The sequence below is a fragment of the Melospiza georgiana genome, chromosome 1 (genome assembly GCF_028018845.1).
Source record: "Melospiza georgiana isolate bMelGeo1 chromosome 1, bMelGeo1.pri, whole genome shotgun sequence".
Lineage (NCBI taxonomy): Eukaryota > Metazoa > Chordata > Aves > Passeriformes > Passerellidae > Melospiza > Melospiza georgiana.
In genome coordinates this window covers 44356388-44378740 of record NC_080430.1, presented here as the reverse complement: position 1 = coordinate 44378740, position 22353 = coordinate 44356388, and the positions used below count along the sequence as shown (strand labels likewise).

General features: G+C 38.6%; 1 protein-coding gene across 2 annotated transcripts in view; it reads right to left on the bottom strand.

Annotated features, from left to right (window-relative positions):
* TMEM108 (transmembrane protein 108) overlaps positions 1-3816 on the bottom strand; it is a 162068-nt gene extending 158252 nt beyond the window's left edge. For both annotated transcript variants that reach the window (XM_058031870.1, XM_058031888.1), the window contains exon 1: positions 3565-3816. The gene's annotated coding sequence lies outside the window, so the exon portion shown is untranslated. The remainder of the gene's footprint in view (positions 1-3564) is intronic.
* Between the last annotated feature and the right edge of the window lie 18537 nt (positions 3817-22353).

Sequence of the window (22353 nt, the reverse complement as noted above, 5' to 3'; positions counted from 1 at the left end):
TTCCCAAATTTACTTAACTCTTTTTTTAAAACAGGTTCACCATAGCATGTTACTGACCTGGCCAAATTACAAAGTTGATCCTGAACAGTGGTACAAAGATCTCAGTTGAGTTCTCCACATTTCACAAATGGAACAAACTGATGCAAAAATGACTTTGAAAATGTACCCAGATATTAAAGATGCTTCTTACTCTAAGAATCATGCTGTTTCTTTTATTCTTCTCTTAGGAGAAAAGCTCCAGTGGTCACTGCTGCCTGCAGCAAGATCAGTAGTCCTACTTTCAGCATTTAATGCATTAGCCACTTGTAAAATTACTTTTATGTCTCCCCTTTATATCATGCTCCCAAATGGTGACTGCCAAGGCAATTTTTAGCAAATCTTTCCCTCAGCCTCCCATCACACTGAATAAAACCTGTTTTTCTGATGCAGAAGAATGAAGAGAAAGCATAGAGAATTCACTGCCATAATAACTAACAAGTTGGACCCTTACTCAGCTCCAGAGAGCTTTTCAAAGGAAAACAGGCAAGCATGCCAGCTCATACACATCTTTCAGAGAATGCTATCAGCAAACCAAAGATCACAATGAGTGTTTTACCTGTGGATTACATATATCATCATCAGTGGCAAGGATTACTCAGTACCAAGAAGAGATGTATCATGTTCTTGCCCAAAGAGATGGCTAAGTGCTCTGCATAATTCATTTCCTCCATCAGCCAGGAGCAAGAGATAGGTCATTTTTTCCTACACCCATCACTCCTTATTTCAACAGTTACCACACTCCTGTTACTAATGATCTATTGGTAACACCTCTAACCTCACCATTCTGAGTCCTAGTATCTTAAACTCAAAGTCTGAAAAGCTTTATTTATAACAGACTACCAAGCAGATCCAAAGTTATAACCTGGGCTCACTCCTGTTTCTTTTGAAGAATAACTCAGTCTTCAGTCAGACAAGAGAGTTGACAAAGAAGCTTTCTCTTTGTGGATGTTAAGTTAAAAACTTAACAGAGATTTTCATTCTTCCTGTTTTGTATATTTACTGTGGCCAGGGCATGGCTCCAGATGAGTCCCTTGTAGTTACCCCACAGTAACTGTGCCTAATGGTTTCCTTGAAATAATTCAGGGAATAACAAGATTTTTAGTTCACTTTAATTTCTACTGATTTTAAGCTTTCAATATCTTCAGTATCACAGTCATAAAATTGCTCCCTATTACTTAAAGAAGATCTGTCATAGACACCATATTGTCTTTAGTTGTGCTCCACAACACAGCTGAGCTTTGGATGCAAAAACTTAGTACTTATTCGTAAAAAATCATAGGTTGCTTATTAATTAATTTAGTATTTTAGTAAGCACAGCCAGGCATACCTGTTCATATTTTGCTCAAGCAAGGATGTCACGGAACCAGTCAGGGAAAGTTTACTACACATATCCACTAACTCTGACAAGAATAAATAATTTGCAAACACATACAATAGAATTTATTCAACCAATTGCTCCTATTTACCTGGCAATGGAATAATCCAATTTATAGCATGGCCAAAACTTCTGGTCTACCTATGATACAATGACCTAGACTGGAGCATGAGTTGGTTTTCATTGGTCCAGCCAAGATCTGTGGCATGGCCACCGAGAGGTTCAGCTTAGCTGAACTCTTGCTTTGGGGGAGCTGCAGGCTGTGAAGAAATGTAATCTGTGCTGATTCAGCTTATCTGCTAAGCCAAAACTCAGCCCTGGCAAGCCCTCCAGTGGAAGGCAGCACCAGAGGAGATGCTACAGCACAAGCACTTAGGAATATTGCCCGCCGTTGCCAGGAGAGGAAAGATTGCCCAGTGTTTTCAAACTTTTAGAGGCAGTGACAACACATAAAATTTCTTTAATGTATGCACAATATTGCAGATATGTCAGCAGTATATTGAAACATCCATTTTTTTAACAGAAATAAAAGATTTTGCCAATAATAACCTTATGTTTTGTTTTATTCTGCTGTTGTAACTGCAGATCTTGGGTGCAATCACATAATTGCATCTCTACCATTGTAACACCTGTAATTGGCCTCCCTCTTTCTTTAATCTCTCCAGTGGAAAGACAAAAGTGCAAACTATTCTACACCTGGCATTAGTCTAGAGAACATCAGTTTACAAGGGTAGGGCAAATTCCATCAGTTCTAATAGGATTAAAGGTATTTCTGCAGTTTTCAAATCCTCAGAAATAACACATTTTTTAAAAAGGAGTAACTGGTGTTCACACAGTTGATTAGCATGGTCCACCACAATCAGAATAGCTGGTAAGAAATTTAGCAGAATAATTTCACTGCATCTGCATGAAATATTACTTTATGATTCTGACTTACAGTAAGTCTGGCATAAACGAGAAGGGAATAGGTCACTCTGGGACAACAGCAGAGCAGACAACAGCCAATTGCTTGCATGTACAGTTTTAGGTCTAGTTAAGTCTCTAGAATATCTTCAGACACAGTGTCACTGTTACTATACTATTATCTATCCCTGCAAATTATCTGGTTAAAATCATTCTGCAAACATCAGAGCTCACTCTGATGAACTTAATATAGATTTGAACAGTTGCATCTGCCTTCCAGGGATAGTGCTGCAAAGCATTCATAGAAAATGTTTACTTAAATTTTCTTTTTCTTTTCAATTGCATTCCTTAATCTACTGATTAGCACACTTTCCCCTCTCCCCTCGTCCCCCCTCCAAAATAAAGGCCAGGTGTAAAATGCCACCCTCATTCATCAAAAGCATGTTCTCATTGCTGATTTACCTTCCCAGGCAGTCAAAGGGTCATTTTTAAACATTAAATTGTCAATAGGATAAAGATGAACCGATCCTACGTGCTTTAATTAGCGGCTTTTTCCACAGCAGCATCTCCATATAAAGGACTCCCTCCCTCCACAGACCTTCAATGCCTGACTGCTTTCTGCAGTTAAGAGAGGTGAATTTTCTCTGATACAGTAGATATTTTGTAGTACTGCTGCACAAGCATGGCCATTTATTCATAGCACAGTTCAATTTCCTTCCCCATTTTTCCCATATAAGTCTGTTCAATCCTTAATTACTTATCCATAGTTGTTTTATCTCTGTTACAACCGTCTCTGCAATCTGTGCTTTAAAACATTTTACTGAAACAGTCGTCTGGCCCCTCCTACTATATGAGATAAATATATGAAGGCTATGTCTAGTAAACTGCCTATCACTACTACAACAACAGGCTTTTTCTGTGGTTACACTTCTAGACATCTTTAAGAAAGGATGCAGTGCTCTACTTTAAATATAACATGCAAGCCACAGGCTCCCAGTTCATTTTGATATGGAGCAGTCTCGTGCCTTTGGCTGAATATTACCAATACACATCTCTGCTAACTGGTCGCGACAAGCACCTGGTCGTTCCTGCCTGGAAAACAAAAGAAAACCAAAAAAATCCTGCCTTCTACCCGAGATATGATGCTTTTCACGGAATGATAGATACTAATGTCACCTTCCCTGGCAGCTCCCACCCATTCGAAGAGAGTGGCAATAATCCACACGCTATTTTCACGACGTACCTACCCCTGAAACTGCTTATTCACATATAACCGAGCCCAGTTCGCCGCAGAAGGACAGCTACAACGCAACGCTCCTTAAACTATCAGCGCTGGCCACCAGGCTGCCGCCACTTCGGATCACCTCTCGTGAAACAAGAGCAAGAAGGCAAACCGAGGAGCGAACGCGTCTCACAAGAGGAGCCCCATCCCTCTGGCTCCGGAGCTGGTGCCGCCGAGCCGAAGCGAAGCGAAGCGAACCGCGCAGCCCCCGCCCCGGCGAGCAGGAGCCGGGCGCCGCTTCCCGCTGCCGCTCACCTCCCCTTGCGCTGCGGAGCGGGCGGCGGCGCTGCTGCTGCTGCTGCTGCTGTCGCTGCTGCTGCTGCCGGGCACCCTCCGCCGCCCGCTGCTGCCGCTGCCGCTGCTGCTGGCCCGGCGGCGGGCGGGGCTCCGCCGGCCCGGCCTCCCCGGGAAGGGTCCCTGGCTGCGGCAGGGCGGGGGAGGCGGCGGCCCCGCCGCGGGGCGCGGAGCGGCGGCGGGCGAGGCGCGGGCGGCGAATGTCAATGAGGAGCCACGGCTGCGGCAGCGGCTGCCAGCGATGAGGGGCAGGGTCTTACCGGGGCAGGGTCTTACCGGGGCTGGGTCTTACCGGGATCTGGGAGGGGGCTTTAGCCGTGATTGCGCCAAGAGGGAAGCCCGGGGTTTAGGGGGGCCGGGCTGAGGAGGTTAAATGTACGGCAGGAGCTGTTGGCAGGAATACGGTGTGACAGGGAAATCACAGGTGGCTGCCACAGCGGTTCGCTCCACATGGCCCCTTCCGCCGCGAGCAGTGGGTTGTTTGACATTCTGGCAGTGTTTTACCACTCGTTTACATCGGGGCTCGTGTGCTGTCAGGACAACTCTTACAGGTTTGAGCCTGCCTGGAAGAGATCTCCAGAGGAAATTTGCTACTGACGAGTTAGGATTTATCCCGTAGGCAAGGGAACGTTCGTAGGGACGTTGGTGTGGCTGAGAACCTGAGCCTCAGAAGTGCAGATCTAGAAACAGTGGCAGCTCCCAGGTCTGTTCCAGTTCAATGTCTTACCCAAAGTACTGCTGCTTCCTCAAAATTTTAAGCCGTCCTTCCTCTCCCCTCATTAGACACAATCATTATTGGTTGGTATTTTTCTATATTAACCAATAGAGGGGAAAAACCCTACCTTTTCTGGTTATATCGTTTTGCCTTAGATTTGCTATTGCTATATAACTATTATCAGCCAATGCAAACCTGCTACATCAGTCTTCTGATAGTGTAGGCTATCTTACTGTACTGATAGTGTACACTATCTTACTTAAAATAGTGTAGGCTATCTTACTTTTTATTTCTTATTACTTCCATGGAAATGTTGAGTGCATCGGGAATCTAGGATTTGAGAGTGTGAAGTGGTATACAGAGATTCTGGTGTATAGAGCAATCACAGAATGGTTTGGGTTGGAAAGGACCTTTAAAGGTCCTTTAGTCCAACCTCCCTGCAGGGACAGCATCAAACAGATCAGGTTGGTCCAAGCTCTGTCCAACCTGACCTTGAATGCTACCAGGAATGGGGTGTCCAGCACCTGTCTGGGGAAGCTGTGTCAGGGTTTTACCACCCTCTGAACCTACCCTCTTTTTGATTAAAACCACTGCACCTTGTCCTATCCCAACTGGCCCAATAAAAAACATCTTTCTTATAAGCCCCCTTTTAGACACTAAAAGGCTAAAACAAGATCTCCCCATCTGCCTGGTTCCTCAACACTTCATTCAACAAGCTTTACAATCTTTGTTGACTTCCTTCCAATTAAAGAAAGAGTTGCTGGTGGTGAAATATCACCAACACTGAAACTATGGATTATTCAGTGAGATTTTACTTTATCAGTGTAAAACCAACCACTGCTGTGTTTTTATGGCTTTCCTTTCTTATTTCTTCTTCTGCCCAACATTTCCTTCATTTGCTGCATGAATGGCTGAGTCCATGTCATACACCAACCACTAGCAACATCTGCAATTAGTTGTTTTCAATCACAGTACAAATATTAAATAAATAGGCTAAATATGCTAATGAAGCTGTAATAACAGAGTAACCAATTACTGACTAGGAAGTGTAAGATTTTTCACCTTCCTGTATGATGAGTGAATAGATATGAGGAGAGTTCCCCAGGCTGGCAGCCTCAATTATGTCTGCCAGTCTGTGGATACTCTGGTTCATGGTCAAAGAGAGAAGGAACACCAGTCTGCCTAATCTCGCTGCTGCCTTATACAGGCTAAAGTAATAGCCTGAAGTTAAATAGAGCCCTTTGCTGCACACAGAGGGGGTTTGTTTGGCAGAATGTCCATCAACTCTGCTAAACTTTAAAAATTATTTTTTCTGTAAAAGCTTTTTCTTCCATAGTTGTTTAATATCATTCAGGAGGAAATTTCAGCTGCTATAAAAACGTTAGCCCAAGGTTCACGCAAACCACATATAGAAACCATATTTCAGAGAAATCACTTGTCTGCCTATGTTTTACATACTGAGGTTAACCATTTTAAGGTAGTTAATTTAACTAGCCAGCAATAGATATTTACAGGTTAAAAGATGTTTTCTGAAGACTAAAGTTCTGAAGTTCAGCCACTTCAGAGATCTATGCTTTGAAGAGAAGTTGTGACTTGTCTCTGGTCAAAAGCCAGCAAGCTCGGCTCCTTTGAGACACTGTAATTAATAAGTAATTATAAAGGACAAATGAAAAAGATTGGAAGTTCTTTCTCAATGGAACAAAATTATTTTTGATGTTATAACTATAGTTACAAGAAATTTTCAAAATCCTCATGGGACTGGTAAAAACATATGACATTATTCATCTTCTACCTAATGAAAATTTTTAAAAAAAGTGTCAAACCAAAATGAAAGTAAATCTTTAGTGTATAGAGAATCCAAATTGAACTGGTTTAGATAAAAAGTAAAATTTATCTTTGCAAAATGAATGGAAGTTTTAAAATGAGATGAACAAGGAAGAATCTATACAAGAATTCTTCATCCTTGAAGGATTCCTTAGGACTCAAGAGAACTGAAGCCTGATAGATGCCCATCAGCTTCAAAGGGTCAGGATGAGGTGCACAAGAAACATGGAGCTGTCAACTCAGAGTTGCAGCCAGAGGAGCCCCAGATGAGTCCTCTGACCGTATCCATTTCTTCTCTCTCAGGTCAATCTCATGGTGGGTAACCAACACCCAGCAGGAGCTGAGAGATTTGCAGGTTTTAAAAATGAATCCATCTGTAACTGAAAGGAAAAAGTATACACAAACTATTACACAGTATTTTTCCACCCCCTTCTAATTCTAGAAGGACTGTAATTATTCCCAGTTGTAGAAGCTGTACAGTAGTAATCCCTCTCCTCCTACATGCTTCATTTACAACTTGAGAGCTAACAGCATAATAAATTTTTAATAAATTATACTAAAATATAGTGGCACTGCTCTAAAAATAAAACCTGGAGATGAGTTGTTAAGAATATGTTCCTTAAATGCATAAAACGATCCCTGAAATATGCAGGACTTTTTACAAAAATGTCTTGGCTTATAAACATCTGTGATCATAAATACTTCTCAGAAAAGCACTGGCAGCAAATCTGTAGTATTTGAGTCACTTTTTTAAAAGGAGAAAGCTTTTTCCTTTTTACTATTAATCTCTTTTCCTTTCATCTCAAATTTAATTCATCTCTAGGTCTTTACAAAGTCATGAAATTATGCATGTGCTAAGAACGATGAATTAGAATGAAAGAAGGAAGGCCCTCACAAAGATTCAATAAAAGTAATGATACAAATACTGGGAAGAGTAAGGAAAATATTGGAGTTTCATTCATTCAGGACCACAACATTGACCTGAGCCATTTTAGCAGGTTTTAAAAATAATGTTTCTAATATGCATCCACTGGATTAATTTTGATTGTGAATTCAGATAACAGCAGGCAGTGAAGTGTTCTTTTACTACTGTAATTTTGTATTTATGCTTACGCTTAACATTGGGTCCCTGAGTGCATGGTAAAATATTTAATTACATAGTCTGGTTTCCAGGCATCCTAAATGTCTACCTACCTATAGAAGCTATAAATACCTAGCAGCTCTAGGACTGAGCACTGTTTTATTAAATGTTTATATATAGTCCTGGAAATCCAAGGTTAAGCCTACAGACTTCAAAAACATTAAATTTCATATCTGAGGTTTTCTATCCTCTTTTGTTTCTCAGAAGCATCTCAGCTCCCTAGAATTTGTAAAGAGAGAGGAAAGGACTGAAGAAGGAAAAGTTGATCAGCTATGATTGCCAAAGTGACTTACACATAAGGCATGCTCATATATTGAATGGTTTTAGGAAAGTGCTCGGAGATTTTGGTTTGATGCATATTGATTAAGACGGGCTCTCAAAAAGGCAGCTGTTACTAGGGGAAAGTTGTTCTTGTGCTGGTTGCATAAGCATAACAGAAGTCTCCAAGCAGTTAATTAAGCAAGATGGAAAAGAAGCAATATATTAAAAATACAAAATCTTCAACAAAACAAAAAAAAAAAACTACTAATGCTTCAAAAGTTCTCCTAGAGGGAAGGAAAAGCCTTAGGGTTTATAGGAGAATTCAAAAGACTTTGAGAGTACTTTTCATTGAGTAGGGTTGTAGCTATTCAGGGATTTTGCAAAAGAGCATGGAGTATACCACTGAAAAGAGTAAACTAAAATATAACATTTTCAAAGCTTGCCACAATTAATTTAGGTCTGTATCTAAATGTTACATATCAGGCTTTGGAATGGCGATGCTTCTCTTGTAAATGTGCTGAATAGACTATTCAAAACCAGAGGTGTTGAGGATGTGTGTATACCTCACCCATACCTTAATGAAACACTTCTTTGAGGAAGAGCACTGGTAGCTGAAAGTAAACTTAGGGTTATTTGGTTTGTTTGGTTCAGCACAAAGAGAATAATTCACAAAGGGAAAAGAAATTTTAAAAACATGTCAACAAAGAAAACTAGTTTAAAGTAGCTCTCTCCCATAAAGAATTCCTAGTGCTGCTAAGCAATCACTGCTGGTGGGAGCTGTGTTTCTGAAAGGTCACCACACCAAACCAGAACAGTGGAGGCTTAAGTTCCATTTTGCCATGTGTCTATCAGAGTCAGTATTAACAACAGGGGCACAGCAGGGAAGAAGCTGAGGCAATCTCGACAGCAGGTGACCAAAAAGACCTCCCCCCACAGCATAACTAAGTCTCTTCAACAAGCCACATATCTTCATATGTTCCATAAACTCCAGGGATTTGTTGTTGCTGACTTTCATTTCAGGTGTTTCCCTAGTTTATATCTGTATGGTCAACAGAAACCTTCCACCACCAGCTTTAGGCTGGGGTTTGATATGTTCTTCCAGCAAAGACTGCAGGTGATGCACATCCCATGGAAACTTAGTGTGGAAATTAAGTTATTCTTCTATGCTCAGCTCTTGGGAAAAAAAAAATACATATAATTTTAGTGGCACGAGTAAAAGGCTAAATAAAACTAAAAGCAACTGACTAAAAGCAACTGCAGGAAAAGATGAAAGAATATGAAAATTTAAAAAAAAAATTTAAGATTATTTTCCTATCTGTTGCGAAATGCTCTTAACTAAGTGCTTAATCCTGCCGTTCGGTTTTAATAAACTGGTATTAAGGACATTGCTATTGTGTCAGCATTGTGATAAAAAAATTCAGGTGGCCTTTCCACACATCATCACCAAAACACCAAAAAGATTTGGCTTGCTATTTTCTTAATAAACAACAGAAAAGATACAAATTTTCCATGTATTTAGAACCTCCCTCCTGTTCAGAAACTAAATTCATTGCTTCGTTATAATTAGGACCTTTACAGATTTCTTTATGATTGCTAATTACTTTTTAATCTCCCTGGCAATAAATAGATTTTCTAACTTAATTGATTTCACTCACAAGGACTAACAGATTACCCAAGATTGTGCTCACCATCTGTCATGCAAACACAGGTAAAGTAACATTTTCCTTGCTTTTTCTTCCTAAATTGCATCTTTTTTCCTATGGAGTTGTTGTGTCCAGATTTATAGTATCACCAGGAGTTTTTGGTTGGATGCATTTATTTGTAAAATAACTTCCAAGAAGCAGAAATTATATATACAGTGAGGACTTTAAATAAGTTGCAAAGGGTTATATTAAACTAAAAGTTCCCCTGAAAAGACAGTGTAATTCTTACACCTAAATGTAAAAATCTCTAAAACTACAATCATGTTCCAATTAGCAAGGTGTTGGATTAATTCATTATTACAGTTCTCCAAATTGAGAAGACTAAAATAAGATGAGCTATTTGTCTTCTTCTGACATTCTTCTGTGCATTCCAGGAGAGGAGGACTAGATAATTAATAGAAAATTCATGTTTCCAACCTCAAGGGTTGGGACACTTTATACTGAAAATTAATTGTCACATAACTTACAAGTCTAGGAAGTGAGACTTCAGAAACAGATGTCTGATTAAAATTGTTTGCACTGTCCCCGATCCAATTAGAAAGCTATCCCTCTGCCATGATGGCACTGTTATTTCTGGGTTTTATGAAAATATAACCATGTAGAGCCTACTGGATCTCTTCTTTACAGCTGGACGAAGGTATTTGAATAACTGCATTACCAAAAAGTTTTATAAGTCTTTTTCAGGGGGTATTAAACCAGCCATGTAAACATTAGCATTTTGTAGAGATTTTTAAGTGCATTTGGTCACAAAACATACTGCTGGAATTTGATTCAGTGGTGCATTATTTGTCTGATGGTGTGACTCCTGGAAATGCCCCAGTCAGTGCAGCTTTCCAGATGGGTTCCACAACAGCTTTCATGCTCTGACAACAGTATTTTTTATCACTCTTTTGAGAAATAGAAAAAAAAAGATATTTTGTCTAAATATGGCTTCCAATGAAAGTGTGAAAATATTTCAGCCAAATAGAAGATAGGACCAAGGTATCTGCCTTTTGTTTATTATTAAAATAAATGTGAAACATTGACAAAACAAATAAAATATGACTGTTTTCTGTGAAAGAAAAAAGACTAAAAATATGTTTTACATGGAAAACTGGAAGGTGAAGTCTGTTCTAGTATATTGATTTCTTTTGATGGTTTTTATTCAGAGTGTGATATTTTTGTTTACTTGACAGGCAGGAAAAATAAAATCATTTCTAGAGAATGCTCTCCTTTCTTTTAGTACATTCCAGGGCAAAAAAACCTCTCTGTTTTCCACCCACCTTGCCATCCTCCTTTTGCCTACCATTTCTACCATTTGTTGCTTTCATCACAGTTTGCAAAAGGTTCTCAGCCATTTTCACAGGGCCAACCTTCTAAACAATCTCTGCTCATCAGTTTCCTCAGGGTTCAGGTGTTTGGCTCTTCCTAAATTCTGGAAAGACCAGTCTGTAGCTTTGCAATACAAATCTCCAAATTCTACATTTGCCATATCATTCTGATGATATTCTTTGGATATTTATCTCATAATGTGTATGAATTAGCTATATTAAGCAACTTTGACATTAATTGTCAGACACAGCACTATGATTGGAGAGGTGAGTCTCAAAGAGTCTCAACCATTCCCTGGTTTCCTGCTGGGGACAGTGCTGGGCTCAGGTGATGCAGTGTCAGGACATTCCTCAGGGACTCATAATAACCCTCCCACTGTCAACCAGATGCAGCCACAGACTGACAAGTCTGAAGATGTCTGTCTGTAAGCAGGTCTTTAGTCTGTTGGCAAGCTCAATCACTTCTGAAGATCCATCAAAGAAAGCACACCATCCACTTTGTCTAGATTTTAAAACAATTACAAGTTACTCAGTGCAGGTAGCACAATTGCTGATATTTGCGTGGATCATGTAGGGATTTCCCTGGAAAGGATGGGTCAGCAAACATTTTGGCTTCTTACTTATGTTCAGTAAAAATGAGGGTCCCAAATGTGGGTGAATTTCTTCATAATGTGTCACACTTCAAGGGGTTTGGCTGAACACTCTGAAATGAATTGGTGAATTGGTCAACACTCTGAAATGAACAGTATCCAATGCATTGTTAGGCCAACAGGCCAATCCTTAGAAAGAAAATAGGTGTATTTCAGCTGTGAAATTTGTAGTAATTCACCCAGCCCTATGGTAGCAGTGTAAGGAATCAGGCTGGTAGCTGCTGAGCTAGGACTGATAGTAACAGGGATTCTTTCACCTGAAGCAACCAGCCCCAGGGGATTTGGAGATCTCTCACTAGGGCTATCATGCCACGCCTTGAATTCACAGACAGCAAACTATGTCTGAGTGTGAACGTGCATATGTGTGCAGTAGTAAATAAATGTGATTTGCAGCTCAATTCCAACACAGCTCCCATATCCTCCTTCATCAGTGTTTCCAAATAAATGGTTTTATCAGCATTAGCATCAAGCTTTTTAGCTCAAAAGCAAAGAAGTTTTCTTAAGCCATTGAAGAATTTACATTTCTTCCATCGGTCCTGTAACTTCCTCACTGTAGATGGAAAATAGAGGCTTCCAATCTCTGTGTCTGGTTCTGTTTGCTTAATCCAACCTTGTTATAACCCTCTAGCAACTCACAGTCCAACGCACATCAACCAAGATGATCCTAATGGTTTTACAGGCCCCTGGCCATATTCTGAGACTTTGAAGTTAATAATTTTGCTTGAATAAAGAGTTCCAAAATGTTCAAGCTTTTGGTAAAGAACTGAAGACACAGGAACAAAAAATACAGTGTTCCCTGCATACCCCTTTTTCTCTTCAAGACAAAGTGGAAATATTTGCCTCATTCTTTTCTCTTCCTGTGCAAGTATCTGCAGTTTCACAGCATTTACATCATTAAAAATTCTCCTCTAAGGCAAAAGTTGTAGAGCCAACTCAACGGGGCTCATTTTCAAGTCAATGAGTTTCTATTTGAACAGTCAAGGCATACAAGTTAAGATAGTGGAATAAGAAAGCAATAATCTAGTAATAATGAAGTGGGAAGAAGTGTGAGTACTTATTAAGCCTTCCTCCCTCAGGACTCAAAATTACGTCCAAGTTTTCAAATGTGCTGATCTTCAACTTAAGTCAAGTACATGTAATGGAGCAGAGAAAATTGTAACAGATTTACAATATTAACAGTTTACTGAATTTTGCACTTCTGTGAGTAGTACCTCAGTGTGTAATTTATTTTTCTTAAGCTGCCCTTCACAGATAAAATTAGTTAGAGAAAATATAAAGGCAACTCTGTATTCAGTCAAAAAAAATGACTATGTTTTAGTGCTGTTCTTTTTTCAATTGTTTTTTTTTAGTGGAGGACCATGAGTAGTTTTTTCCCACAACAGTTATTGTAGGAATGATGAAAGGAAAAAATGAGAAATTAACAGAAAACAAAGGGAATTTTTAAAACTAATATAATTTGCCTGTGCAATTTTAGCACTCATGCAATATATGTTTGAGTTCAAACAAACATTTAAATTTCTCTTTCTCTGTCTGAATTTTTTTTGGGAGACACTGACCACATTTCAGCTTTGATGTAACCATTTTTATCCTAGACAACTTACAACTTCAATTATTTAGTACCTGTGTCAGACAGCTAAATCTTCAGAGTTATTCTCCTTCAATAAGAAATCTCTAAACTCATTCTTCCTCTATCCCTCCAGCATCATCACAGACTCAAGTCAAACTTCAGCCAATCCATAATCAACTTCTCCCAGCCAGTGGTTTTATTTATTTGGTGCCTTTTGATTTATAATGCCATTCAGTGTGGCATCAGGCTCATCTCAGCCCTATTCAACCTTCACCAATGTCTTGCTAGGCACTTGCTTATTTATCTCCTCCAGGAAATGCTTTACCTAATGGAGAGTTGAAATTCTCAATTTCTCAAAGTAAGCAGTGAAGGAATCTGTTTTTCTTTGTCAGTTGCATGCACATAGTAATTTACACATATATATATTTTCATTGCTCACTATGGGTTTTTCCAACCACAAAAGTTTCTCTGTTTGTCAGGAAAAGTTTGTGTTCTTACATTATCTATATTAATATCAGCTTTGACTCCATCAATATTAAAGCAAACTAGAACTGATTCTCCTCTTTCATCTTGATTTTTATTTCCTTTCTGTCCTAACCATGGCAAGAAAGATCGTATGGGGAACACAATACACCCAGGCAAAAGAAAATATAGCCTAAAGAGACAAATTTGGTTAAAAGTCTGCCTGAACAACACCAGAAATTAGTAAAAGAAAATTGAAAAATTAAATACATAGTCATGGTTTACATAATGCTGACCTACCAGTATTTTTATACTTCAATTGCTGCTGCTGGCTCTCTCATCCTTTTGCACATTTGCAGTGGCATCACAAGACCTCTGGCAGTGGTACTGTCCAGCTGACGTCAATATAAACCCTGCTGTTGACTCCAAGGATAAAGAACTTTGTTTAAGATGCAAGTCAGGATTTTGCTCTTGAAACAATGTATTTTTTGCTAGCTTCAAATGTGGTTTTACCTTCTCTTTACCTGTTGCTTTCTTCCTATCTTGTTCAGTTGAATGACTAAAAATAATTACCAGGTTATAAATAACTAATGCCCCTGAATACAAGGGGAAATGAAAAGAAAATGGAGACATATTTTGCATTAGTTTAAAACCTGTTCAGAGTGTAATTGTAATTGGTCAACTTTGTGACTGAAGGTTAGGAAAGACATAAGAATTAAAAGCAAGGGAAATAACCTACATCTCACTTTGAAATGAAATCTGTTTGCCTGACACAAACAGTATTGGTTAATAACTTTATAGCGGACATACAAATAGTAAGGGGATATTTTTGTCCATAATGTGAAAAAATTAAAGAGAACTGAGCAATGAAGGTCTAAGGAAATACTAAAAATAGCAGGAAACTGCGCCAGTTGGTCATGGGACCAACAAAAGTGCTAAATGTTGTACAGAAAGAGTAAGAAATAATTCCTTTAGAAGATGCAAATTCCCAAATGTTTTGTAAGGTATCAGACTTTTTTTGTCTGGAAGGACATTATGCCCTTGCAAAAACCACTGTGTGTTTGTGTAGTGGTTTTGGTACTGGCTTTGAAGCAGACAGTTTCCTCCTGCAGAATTAATTTTCTTTGCATTTTGTTTAAAACCAAATTTTACTTTCAAGAGTGTTTTCCAAAACAGCAAATGATTGTGAAATATTAAAGACATGAATTTTTGTGTATAGTCAATTTTAATGAAGAAGAAGTTGCTTAAGAAAATACACCTAGAGTATGGTCTAACAATGCTTATTCATTTTCATCAAATACCCTTGATTACAAAAAAAAATAGATAGGGCACAAGTCATACTCAGTTTCCTGGTCTTATCACCACTCTTTTTTAGCAACAGGGACGATTCAAGGGGATGACCTGGGAGGGATTTCCTGTTCAGCAAGCTACAGTTTCTGATAGAAGAAGGATTCTGCTTCTTCATACTGAAAGAGCTGCCCAAGTTCACTAAAATATAAATGAGTACACTTGTAATTTTCTGCTCACTACTCTTGTTTGAATGGAAAATGTGAGGGAAGACACAATTGAAAAACAACCTAATGTTGTTCAAAATGTGAAAACAAGTTTACAAATTTGATATGAATGAAGGTAAATTTTGAAGGCTGTGTGTGGTACAGTAGGACAACACAGGAAAGTCTAGAAGCTCATAGTTTCTTTGTGACATGCTGCCTAATTGAATGTACAGTAAATTCCACTGGATGTAGCAGCAACATGCTGATAAGGTGAGGCATTCTTTATGCATCTCTTTAACAGAGAAGCACATGTAAGTCACCATTCACTTCACTAGCCAGAAGCAGTTCAATTCCATCTCTCTCATTTTAACCTTATCAGTGTCTATATCCTGGTTGTTAAAACACAATTCTGCCCCTCCATTCTGCTTTGTTTACATTGTTTTAAAAACTGTTCCTCAGAAATCATTTGCCATAATTGAAATGTTTCTGTGATTTGCTTCTGAGAATGCTGCCTATTTGTCATGTCTTTAAAGGGTCTGGAGGAAAATGTTAGTAATAGTATAGAGAAATGGGAATGAGTTATTCTACAAAAAGAATGGATTTTTTAAAGGGAAATAATTTTCAGGAATTTTTGTTAAGAAGGGAGATAGTTATATCAGTCATTGCTTATGATAGTAATTCTGAATTAATTACTGCATACACAGTGCTATTATCAATTTGCTAGCTATCCAGCATGAAAACAATAGTAGTGGATTTCAATGCAGAGAATTATGTAATCCTAATTTTAATTTACATAAGCCTTTATAAAACTAGAGATCAACTATAATGACCTCCAACTGCACAAAATATTTCAGAGAGAAAGAGGTTGCTCTAGCTCAATTCCTAATTTTTATCCACTTTGCTAAAAATAAAAGATGACGATTCTGACACATTTATTCCCATTGCAAGTACCCATCTGCAGGTGCTGCTCTGCTGAGGAATAGAAAGGCATGGTCCTGACTGAAGGTTCATTGATGCTGCAATGAACATCTGATTCCAGGAAAAATTCCACTAAGTCTGCAAGAGCATGGTTATAAATAGGTTGTGCTCAGCATAAGTCAAGCATGCAGATTTTACCCCATCAGGCATAAAAAGAAGTATTGGTTCACTTTATGTTCTTCATCTTTGTTTGGGTAACTCAGTTCTTAATCCAATACAGGCAGCAAGTAATTAATATTATCCCCATGCTCTGATTCCTGTCAGTCCCAGTAACAGGGGGATATGCCTTCTTGTTTCTTTGGATCATTACTGAAACACATTTATTCATTGCTGTCTCAGGGTTGATGCACAGGTGTGTTCTTAAATCTTCATTTAGTTTTCAGTGAACCATTTGGATGTTCCAGTGTTTGATCCCTCACATCCATTCCTCCATGTCACTCAAATTTACTCTGTGCTGACAGGATTGCAGTTGTAGATTAATTATTGTATATGACATTGCTTTGCTGTCAAGTCATGAGTTGAGGAAGCCACGATGCATAAAAAGCTATTCTTACAATTCTGATGAAGCAAAGTTTCACATGGGCACATCCTCTTACTAGTTCAAATGATTCAGTCAGGACAAATGTACATATTTCCAGGCACAAGCATCTGAGGCCTAATTGTATGTCCCAACTGTATCAGCTGGTTTAATGCCATTCTTCATAAGGTTTGTCTCTCTGTCATGCACACACACACAAACATCACACACACAGGCTACTGATTTGTGCCTTGCACATTAATTTCAAAGGAGGGTGTATTGATAAGGCCTGATTTCCAGGTTTTGTCAAGGAAAAGGAGAGTAGCAAAATAAGTAAGACAAAGAGTTAAGAGAAAAGACTGAACCCCCCTGAAACTGAACAATAGATTTTGTTGCTTATGAAGATTATTTTAGAGTAAGTATCGGTGCACACAACTGGTTGCAAATTTCTTTGTGAGATGATTTTGATTGAGGTTCAACTCCATAGACCTCTAGGCTTCATAAATTTGTATCATGCCAGATTTTGAGCTGCTCTGTGCTGATTTACATTCTCTCGGGTTATTCTGTTGTTGAGATGTTTACTGCATGAATTTATTGGTATGGCGCAACAGCTGGGGAGAAATAAATGGGAAGTGTTGGAAATGTTAAGAAACTAGTCTGGGAAAAGGAAACACCTGTGAGAGGAGGAAAAATCCAAGGTTCTTTCTGACAAAGAAAAGTGTTACATTGGAGAACCCAGCCAAGAAACTGTATATAACTATGCAAAGGCAAAATTCAATGCAGCATATCACATCTGAATGAAATCACTCAAGTATTTGGGAACACAGAATGAAAATAAGTGCTACAGATGCCCTCTGCAGACATTTTCCCACAGTTTTTTGCCCCTGACTAGGATCTCGATCCCCACGCATATCAATATCCCTAGACTGTCATTCATCTGCCACTTTATCATCAATGGATAAGATTTAAAACATTTTTTTACTAACTTTTAAGCAAAAAATATACCCTATTTCTGAATGTGGCTAGAAAAAATCAAGAAATTTGTCTATAATGTCCTTACTCTGACAGTCGTCACAGAAGTTGTCATCACTAAAGACCTATTGCTTTTGATAACGATTTTTCTTGGTGAAATCAAGAAATACTTATTCAGGTAAGTGACAAGACAGTGAAATGGGTTTTTTTATGTGTCAGGGGCACATAAATTTCTATGTGTCTGAGGCAGAGTGTGTGCTGTATCAATATTATGTCTACCATTCAGATTAAAGCAGAGGTTCTACCAAAGGAAGAAGAAAATAATTGGTATACAGCAGACTATGATTGACCATTTAGTTGAACTGAACTTAATGAATCACCTATGAACTGGTGATTCCAAAGAAGGTCTCAGGCTGATGGTGTTATAGAACAGAGGGAGATTCTCATGCTGCTAATGGTAAAAGCAAAGCAAAGCAAAACAAAAAAGCAATAGAAAAACACCAAACAACTTGGCTATTATGATCATAGGATCGGGCCAAATTATCAACTGGGAAAAGTACTTCAAAGAAAAGTTACTCTGGGCCCTGGGGAAATCAGTCTGTCTCAACTGTTGCTGTTCCAAAAGGAAACAGCACATCTGAGAAACTCAATGCTTTTTGTAACCAAGGCTAACATTAGCAGGACTTATACCATACCACAATAATGCTGTGGACAGAGCCAAGATTAAAAGGATATGTAAAACATAATTTATTCAATGGGACAATAGAAAATGCTATTTACTGCTCACATTTCTGCTCCCATTGTTCATTTGAGTAACACATGGTGGTTTGTTTGAAGTACTGAGGGGGAAGAAAGGCTTGGATAGATTTCATCAAAATGCAAACTTCCTGCCTATATTTCCATACATAGTGCTGCTTTCAGATCACTCCTAAAGGTTCTGAGCACAGGCTGAAAGGTGTTTCTTCTGTTATTTCCAAAGCACACTCTGCCTTCCTCCTTTTGCCTAAGATTCTGATACATCATTAGAACCCTATGAGGAAGGGATGAGAGAGTTGGGGTTTGGGATTGATCAGCCTGGAAAAGAGAAGGCTCCAGGGTGACCATATTGCATCAGTCAGTACCTGAAGGATCTTACAGGAGAGCTGGTGAGAGGCTTTTTATACAGACATGTAGTGGTAGGACAAAGTATGATGGCTTTAAACTGAAAGAGGGCAGGATTAGATTAGATATTAATAAATTCTTTGCTGTCTTGGTGGTGAGGCGCTGGCACAGGTTGCACAGAGAAGATATGAAACATCCCTGGGAGTCTTCAAGGCCAGGCTGAATGGGACACTAAGCAACCTGGTCTAGTGAAGGTGTCCCTACCCATGGTGGGCAGAGTTGGAACTAGATGATCTTTAAGGTCTCTTTCCAACCCAACCCTGCGTCTCAACCCAATTTATGACTCCATGATATTCCATTACTAAATTTATTTGCTAACTCTATGCATTGGCAACATTTGCAAAGTTCTCCATATATCATCCCACACATCTGCCTCCTTTCCTCGTGTTTTCTATTACACAAAGAAGATTAGGAATGAAACCTAATATATATGACACAAAGTTTCTCTATTCTGATGTGTTCATTAGAGTGATCATACACTGTTGCATCTATTCTGACCATGAGGAGCACAAATGCTGGTTTTTCTGTCCATTAGCATGTGCTTCTCAGAGCATTCATACTGAGCTGTCTGATCCTCCTCTACTTTGGTTGGCCCATGTAGTGCTTACTGCAGCGAAGGAATGACAAAATTGTTCCTAAATTCTATGTCCTCTGCCACACAGCAACTAGCTCTAGGGAGGGACTGCTGTTCCTTCATTCTCCAGCTCTAGGAAAACCTGAAAAACTCAAAGCTGAGGCTATGACTTTTGTTTCCACAAGTTCAGGAGAATCAGGCCAGCACCAGCCTGAAGCCCAAGGACCATCAACAATTACTGCACCAAATCAGCACCTACACAGTTCCTCATCACCATGGCAATGATGAAACAAAACTAGTCCTTTTGGCCTTTGCAATTCACTTTGGAATTCTCAATTGCTTTCATGAAATTGCTTTCATGTGGGTGAGGGTCCATAGTGATGATGAGTCCCCACGCAGGTGCAAAGGAGAGCCCTTTATTGCAAAAACCAGGCCTTTTCAAGCAGCCAGGTCTTTATCAGTTATATAGTTGTAAATCATAACAAATGTAATCCAACCAAACATCATAAACCATGGTATGAACACATAATGGTTATTTAACTTGTTTTTCTACCTCTAATCCAGATAAGTCACTTTCCCATAGTCCTCTTCTACTTAGCTGAAGTAGCAGGCCTGAGCCATGATTTTACAAGTGTAACAAGGCCCTTATTTTATAAAGGGCCTTTATAAAGGGCCTTTGAATGTTTTATCTTATATGCAACACTTTCAGTATCATGGAGATCAATGATTTGTGCTAAATTTGTGCAGCCATATTGTCATGAATCTGGTGGCTTTGTGCTTTGATAAACCTAAAATGCTGGATCCTACATGGCCAAAAATGTTCAGGAATCCCTTTCTCAGAATCAGACCAATCTGGATAATTATGTTCTGGAGATTTAAATGCCAAAAAAATTTAAAATGGTTATTTGGGGTATATCCCCACTCTGTCTTCTAAGCCTCCATCTCCTGGGTATTCCCTATAAAATAGAAGGCCTCATATTTATGTAAGACATTGCACACACGTGTTACCATGTGTGCTTACATTTTTGATGTGCTTTGAGGTGAAAAGCAGAATTTTAATGTAAGATAACTATCTTTTCTGCAATAAAAAATCAAAGGGAAAAGGGATCAAAAGGTAGTGGTTTCATATAAAAACACAATGAAAGGTCTCTGCCTTCATGTTTTGTCTACCAAGTTATTTATAACCTGTAATTATCCTTGCCCTTTCCATGACATAAATAGGTTGCACATGGTAGATTAGTAGAGTGATTATTCTGTATTTGTCCAGCCTCAAGGTCCTAATTAATTCTTAGTACAAGTGAAATTATTAAACTCTGTCGGATTTATCCTCAAATGGAGCAAAACCAGACTATTTTCTCAGCACCTGGCCTACTGCTTTATTTTACAGTTCTATTATCATCTGTCTCTTCACTGCTTTATCCAACATACAGCATTTCCACTGGCTTTGCCTGAGAATAACAGAGATGTGTCATCCCTTGGAGTAGCTTTGCCAGGACCAGCTAAGAGAAACCACCACGGCCTTTTGGTTCTACACATCACTCTTTTTTTCCACAAAAGGTTGCCTAGGTAAGGGTGAAAAATGAGAAGGGACTTGAGGTTCTGATCCAGCTTTTAGCAACCACCAGAGTTTAAGGAGTAAGCTGAGAGATACCATCAATGGCAAAATGTGCTGAAGTGAGACTACATGATTTCCCATGCCTTAAATTCAATATCTCAGTAGCAACAAGTTTATCCCTTTATTAAATATCAAGGTCAGTTTGCATAGCAGATTTATTGAAAATGATGATGGGAAGCACAGTATGAAAAAATGGAATGCAGCTGGCAGGAACTGCCTAGTTTCTGGGAATCTAACAACAGCATACACAATGCCTACCTTTTTGAATTGAAAGCTGAAAGAGATAAAAATATAAATCAAAGAGATAAATCAAAATATCAGATCTGAACTCTGAATCTAAATTTGGCATCCATATCCATACTTGCCTTTTATTTACAGAGTTTGCTATTCCAGAATTCATGATTTCAGCACTGTCATATGTCTTTGACTCATAAGAAATGTGAAACTAGATTCAAATTTTTTTGACTCAGCCCAAACCCCAGTGCATGGCTGGCAAAACCTTCATTCATTTTACCTATTTTAACTATCTATACAGACTAAGTCCCACATGCATTATAAGTCGAATAATAAAGATAACAATTCAAATAGAATCTCAGAATTTTATTACACAGAAATACTTCAAAAATAAATGTTTCATATGCAGACTAGCAGTGAAAAAAAGAGATTGATTTTTACTTCTTTCTCAGTGTTTCATGTACTGCCTATAGGTTGCCAGTTTTCTCTTAGTCTAAATGTTGAGTAAAATCTGATTACATTAAAGCTCAAAAATATATTACAGGACAGAAATAATAGCTGTAAACCAGAACAGACATCCTTCTGATGAAATGATGCTAAATAACACATCTCTCATCTCATGGTCCTGCAGACACCAGTGAAAAATGCAGTGACCTCCACTACTGTATACACTAAAAATTATGAGATCTGAACAGTCAGCAGTTAATTTTGAGCAATGCCAAGTGCTGGTTTTAGAAGACTATTATGCATCCTGTTTTTAAATTTCTTGTTGTATCATTGTGCAGACATGACTGGCATTCTAGAAAGATACAAATTTATTCTGGATTTCCCTTAAGGATTAGCTTCAGTTATGCAGAAAGGAGCAGAGCCTGTGCTGAGCTATTGTAACCCAAGAATAAAATGGATTGAAAATGTGACTAACTGCCTTGAGTTTATATTCTGTTTGAAGGAGAATGATAGAAAAAAATTAAAAGTCTTAGTGTATTGCCCTCACAGAAGAAAGAATATGTGTTTGGCAATGAGACGAGAACCAGAAGGAACAGTGAAAGGATTAGTTACCCTGGGGTGCTGAAGTCATGAGTATCATCCCATATTGAACCACTTGAACATCTATGCCATGCTGCATTTTGCATATGCCACATAATTTACAGAAAATATTTCTATACATTCATTGCATTGTTTAGAAACCTTTTTTGGGAGTAAAGCATTTCTGCCCAGATGGAGCAGTAACTGAGGACAAGGCTCAGGTCTTATTCTCCAACAAACTGCAGTATTTTTCACAT